Source organism: Cibotium barometz, chromosome 14 (genome assembly GCF_041138505.1).
Source record: "Cibotium barometz isolate CiBa-2024 chromosome 14, ASM4113850v1, whole genome shotgun sequence".
In the NCBI taxonomy this organism is placed as follows: domain Eukaryota; kingdom Viridiplantae; phylum Streptophyta; class Polypodiopsida; order Cyatheales; family Cibotiaceae; genus Cibotium; species Cibotium barometz.
Window position 1 is genome coordinate 13,678,055 of NC_141059.1, and position 5,943 is coordinate 13,683,997.

A 5,943-nucleotide genomic window follows, 5' to 3' on the forward strand; every position below is an offset into this window, starting at 1 on the left:
CTAACTTTATCAATATTTGTATCTCAAGCCTTTGGTATATTTTTAGTAGGGATACTTCAGTAAGTTGAGAGAGAGAGAGAGAGAGAGAGAGAGAGAGAGAGAGAGAGAGGGGGGGAGGGGGAGGGAGGGGAGGGAGGGAGGGAGAGAGAATTGGGTGATCTTAGGGGTTGATGGTTTTGAAAGTGTAGAAAGCAAATGTAAGAAGAAGGAAAAGATAAATCTTTGCCATTTGGTGTGCAGCTACAAATATGCCAATGGGGAAAAAGGTTGCAGAGAATTATTTGCTTCTACTAGAAGTAGAGGGAAACCTCAAAAGCAATGATGCAAGCCAAGTACCTTATGGAGAATATAAAAGAGGGTTAGGATGGGTTGAGACAAGTAGTTAGAGAAAGGTAGGATGCCGAGTATTGGGGAAACTAGTGTGTAGATGAGGAAACGAGCTTAAAGGAGGTTGCAAAGCCGGATGAGTAGCTAAGAGCTAAGACTTTTCTTGATTGATTGTGTCATGATGTAACAATAAAGAAAAATTAAGATTGGGTCAAGGAAGAATGATGTAAGGACTTGTGGAGAAAAGTTGTAAAGAGAAAGAGATGCAAGTTCAGGTTAAAACAATTTAGGCTAGTAATTTATTAGGTCTGTGCTCCAAATGGGGTTTGTGAATGAAATTAAGTTCCTTTGACCTTTTTCTCTTCATGTGTGGTTATCTTTTCTTGGACGCAAAATTCATTATCTAGGTTATAATTTTAAAAGTAAACAAGCTTGAGAAGGAGCCTGTGCTATAAGCTAAGGTAATTAGAGATATCTTTTCCTTGGGCAAGGTGTTCTTCACCTTATTACATGCAAGCTCAATAGCATGGGTGCCAAAGTTGCTTACAAAAGCTCCCAAATTTTCATGAAGAGCTTCATTCATGTTTTTCCTTGGGATCTATGTTTCAATGTATCAAGAGGGTTGGCAATGAATGTCCGTCATATAGGTGAAGTTTGTAGATTCACCACCATGGATTTGGCCATGTATTGGATATTTGGCCAAGTTGCTTGGCATGCCCTATTTGTGCCTCCCAATGCATATCTTTCAAAGGTTTCAAACACAAGGTATGCATCAAAGTGTCACAAGAATGTTTAAGTCTTGCAAAAGATGAAAATTATGTTGGGCTAGTCCCTAAGGTGGTAGATAGCCTAGTTGATGTGTCTCTCATTCGAGAAGTTATGAGTTCAAATCCTCGTAGGGACACCCTGCCTAGTGTGTGTTAGTGTGTGGGTGGGCACAATGGCCACCATCCCACACATTAGTCAAGTCATCACTCTATTTTTTGATGATTTCCACCTCATCACACCAATCCCATGGTGATAATAGTATGATATGCTTGCCCATCAAGCTCGACACTCTAGAGCAAAGGGACAATGGCTTCCATAGATATCAAATATTGTGACTTGATTATGAGGTCGAGTCATTCACAACTTTTCATGGTGTTCACTCCAATCAGTTGAGTGACTCACTTGTGGGGCTCATCCCATGGCTTGCCTGCTTCCTTCAAAATTTGGCAATTGTGGTACTCCTTATGGTACTCGAGTTTGTACATGTGTGTAAAAGTAGGGTTATATTCCCTATGCCAATAAGCTAGAATTAGGACCCTATCTAGGAAACAAAATATGTTGGGTTAATATGGGGAAGAAAAGTTCAAGTTGAAATTTGGGTCTTTGTTGAGGCTTGCTTTCATTGAGATTTGTGTTAGTATGGAGAAATAAAGGTAAAGTTAAAATTTGGTTCCTTTTATGGGGCTTTCTTTCATTTTATTTGGGCACTTTGTAAGAGGTTGTTCTTTCCAAAATTGTTGGTGGTAGCAGCATAGGGAGCAGTAGGGAAGAAGATGGAGGTAGAAGAGTCGAGAGCAAACAAGATTCTAACTAGGTTGGCAAAGGAAGGTATTTGAAATTGTTAGTTCTCCCACGTTTTGAAGGAAAATCCAACCTTCTAGATTAATTTCTCATCCTTTTTTTATATTTGCAATCCTCCCTTGTCTCCTCATAGAGCCACCTTTTGGGAGTATGTAAATGCTACTTGAGGTAGAACTTTGGTGATATAGGATTTTTGCTTACCTAGTGGTCATTGCTAACCATCCATCAGGTAGGATTTTTCCTTACAAAAATTGTATTGCTAACCATCCATCGAGTAGGATTTTGGTAATAGAGGTGAATGAAGGTGATTATTAGTTTGGTTTGTAAATGTGTATGGGGATCTTACTTCTAAGAACAAAGGAGATATTCAAAGCTGGTTAAAGCAGCTAAATAACCAAAAGGTATGGATTATGGGTGGATATTTCAACATGATACAAAAGAATACATATAGAATTAGATTAAATAATATACTTTATGATTACGAAAAGAGAAGGTGGGAGGAGACATCTTTACACAAGAGACTAATTGATGGATGATTGCTCGGGTAAGGCTATTGAGTTGGTTCTCCTTACTCTGAAGATTGGGGTGCAAACTCTGCTCTCATACCTTACCATATCATTTTCCATTGAGATGGTCTTGAGAAACAATGCTTTGGTAGGGGGATTTAAAGCCCAAGAGAAATCTAATAGTGAACAACTCTCTCCTCAAGGATGCTAAATCTACTACCAGGACAAGTTCTGCTATATCCACATTAGATAATGAAGTAGCTCTGGGCCTCAATGTTTGGGAATTTCATTCCCTTCAAAAGAGATGGGGGATCCACTTTTTGAATCTAGGTAAGTCAGAGTTTGCAAGCTACAAGGCAAAATGGGATGAGCTAGAGAGGAAGATGGCTCATGTTAGCATATTACTTTCTAGGAAGTTATATTATTAAAAAAAATACTCCTTCCTCTAGGTTTTTCTTTGAAGTCTTGAAGAATTAAAGAGATCAAGATAATATTTTTAAGATTATTAATGGTTTCGGAAGAACCATCATTGATCCTAAAGAGTTGGATTCTAATTCGATATTCTTTTTTAGGGACACTTTACATCTCAAAGAGGATAATTCCATACAGAGGTGTGAGGTTGAATGTTAGATGCTAGAGAATCTCTCAAAAGTTGTTGATGACGAACAAGAGGATGATTCCCAAGAGAGGTGTGAGGTTGAATGTTGGATGCTAGAGAGTCTCGTAAAGGTAGTTGATGACAAACAAGCTAACTGGGTGGAAGAGTCTCTTAAAGGTAGTTGATGACAAACAAGCTAACTAGGTGGAAGGGTATATCTTAAAGGTAGTTGATGACAAACAAGCTAACTGGGTGGAAGGGTATATCTTAGAAGATGTGTAAAAGATCTTAAACAAATGGGCAAGGAAAAGTCCCCATTAAGCTTGGATGGCTTTATAGTGGAATCCTTCTTAGAGTTCCTGGAAAATCATAAAAGCTAGTGGCTATAGCCTTGTAAATAAAGGCTATAAACAATAAGGGCTTGAGCCTTGTGTCAGGGAGGGGCTCATCAGACAAATCCCTAAGGAAACTTACCTTAGGACTCCTTCCTTTATTGGAGCAATATTACCATGCACACACTGATATACAAAATATTGGTAGCCCTTATTATACAAATAATAGTCTCTCCCTAGGCAATCTGGATTTATTAAGGGTAATCCTATACTAGATAATCTCTACTCTATTTTACTTGGAAAATAAATGAAGAAGAAAAAATGTGTGCTATTGTGGTTGGACTTTGAGAAGGCCCATGATAAGGTACATTGGTTCTTTCTAAGCAAGGTGTTTATTAAGCTAGAATTTGGGTTTCTGATAGAAACCTTATTTATGTGCTAAAATTTGAACCCAAATATAGTTTGATTCTCAATAGGCTATTGGCTTCTTCATACTATGAGGTCTGTGAGACAAGGTTATCCATTGATGCCCATGTTGTTTCCAATAATCTCCCTTCTTTTTCTTACTGTTGAGCTACCCTAGTAGATAACAGTTTGAAGGGCTCTACATTAATGATAGGGATTAAATGGTGACTCAATGTTTTGTAAGAAATTCTTTGATGTTCTTGGAGGCCTCAAATTAGAAGAACACAAGGAGAGATCCCTCCAATAAAATATTTCATGGATGCTTCTACTTATAAACGTATATATCCAAAATTATCAGCCTTCATAAGATGGTTCTTTTGATGTGCCAAGATAAGGATGCTAGGTAATTAATAAAGGCCAAGTGTTTAGACATCTTGCATGCTTTATCATAGTAGACATCTATGCATGGGAAAGACATAGTGGATTGACTCATTGTGAAATTAGTGGCCAAGTTCAAAACATGGGACAATGTTTATCTTTCTTTCCACTCTAGCGTGATCATTATTAATGTCATTTCAACATCTAAACTTGTATTTTCCATTGATTGTTTTCAAAGTTATGACAAGGCTATTGGATTTTGTAAAAGCCTTCCTTGAAGCCTCTTCCTTCAAGCCTATAGTCATTTTGGCCTAGGAAAAGGACTACAAGCCTAAAAATACTGGGGGATTTAGGGTTCTAGATATTAAGGTCACCCTTAAGACAGATTGACCAAGCTTCTTTGAGATTTTCTTGTATAGGAGCATATGCTCCTATAACAGAATGGGGCGCTAGCTTGATCAATGCCAATTATGAAATAGGGCAAGTGCAAGAATTGAACTAGTTTAATAAGACATTCTCACATGCCCCCGTGGTCATCAACATGATGCTTTTTGCCAAGAAGTTCGTTAAAGGTTCGGAAGGGTCTTTCCAATTTGGTGATGAAAACAAAATGGTGTATAGGATTACAAGGAACTACATGATGAGGTATAAAATGCAATAGCACACATATGTGAAATTCAGTAGTAGGTTAGATTATAAGTAGATTTATGAGATTGTTGATTTGTGGGATGGGCCCTTATTAGGTTGGAGAGATACTGACTAGACCATAATGTTTGGCACTTCAAAATTTGGCAAAAAAACCTTACAATTAGCTCTTTGTAGGGTATAGTTGGGCCTTCATTATGTTGGAGGGACATTGACTAGCTGACCATCATGTTTGTCACCTTCAAAATTTGGCAAAGAAACCTTATAGTTTGCTCTTTGTAACTACAACTTGGAGGCTTAGCCTAAGGATTGTGGGTGAACCAAGATGGTTCCCCTTTTTTTCCCCTTCAACTATCGGGCATGTAGGTATTTTTTGGATCATCAAAATGAGATCACAAACTACAATAGAGTATAGAGGGTGAACTGGAGCCAAATGTTGGATGGCTAGGAGTTTGGGGATTTGGAACTCAAAGCTACATAGGCTCGCTATGATTTTTTTCTTAAAGAGTTATGTAGGGATTTCCCTATTAGATGTAATCTACAAGAAAAAACCATATCATTAGGGAGGAGGTTTCATCGGGGAGGTGTCCTATATGCAAGAGAAATAAAGAAGATTTTTGGCATGGTTTTCGAGCATGCCCAGATTAAGGACCTTCTAGACCCAAATGTTTAGATCAAGAAAAGATATGTTTTGGATGAGAATTTATCCTAGTCACATTGGATTTTTGGGGAAGAGAATGGAACTTACAGAAGAAGGTAACTAGTGGTTTTCCTTTATCACATATAATTTGTTATGGGAATTCTAGACTTCATTCAAGGAACTCTCTAGTGTTCTAAGGTGTAGATGTTCAAGGGCTTGAACACAATGAAAGATCAATATTGTAAATTTTGTGCAAGTGAAGAAGTGGAGCTCTAAAACATTAATTATGTATCCTATTGTAGTAAGTCATTTCTTAAGGGGGACTCTTGATTCAAGCCAAAAGCTATTGATTTATTCGGATGTCCTCTAGGGGTGGTGATTCAAGACAAAAACTATTGCTTTATCCCTCTAGGGGTGGTGATTCTTGAGAAAATTGTTGTGATTAGGCTCCTCCCAACTTTTTTTTTGTGAAACCAAGTTTAAAACCAAACAAGTGTTGCCCTCTATAAGTGGTGTCTTTTGGCATGGCAATACATATGTTTT